A 420-nucleotide genomic window follows, 5' to 3' on the forward strand; every position below is an offset into this window, starting at 1 on the left:
CCCACTGCCTCCCAGTGCCTCCCAGTGCTCTCCCAGTTCTTTCCCAACACTGCCTCATTCCCCCTCCGTGGCCCCCAGTGCCTCCCTGCGTCACACCAGTTCCTCCCACTGCCTGCCAAATCTTCCCAGTAGCCTCCAGTTCCCACTCAGCGCCTCCCAGTGCCCCCAGTTTCCCCCAGCTCCGTCCCAGTACATGCTCAGCACCTTCCAGTTCCCTCCCACTATCCCTCAGTTTCTCCCTGGTGCCTCCCAGTGCTTCCCCATTCCTCCCACATGCCACCAGTATGCTCCCAGTGCCCCCAGTTCACCTCCAACTCCTTCCCAGTACCCTGCCAGTGCCCTCCATTACGCTCCTGCAACCTCCTCCTTCCTTTCTACACCCCACCAGTGATCCCAGTGCTTCCCAGTGACCCCCTTGCA

The sequence above is a fragment of the Phaethon lepturus genome, unplaced genomic scaffold, assembly GCF_000687285.1.
Source record: "Phaethon lepturus isolate BGI_N335 unplaced genomic scaffold, ASM68728v1 scaffold22406, whole genome shotgun sequence".
Taxonomy (NCBI): domain Eukaryota; kingdom Metazoa; phylum Chordata; class Aves; order Phaethontiformes; family Phaethontidae; genus Phaethon; species Phaethon lepturus.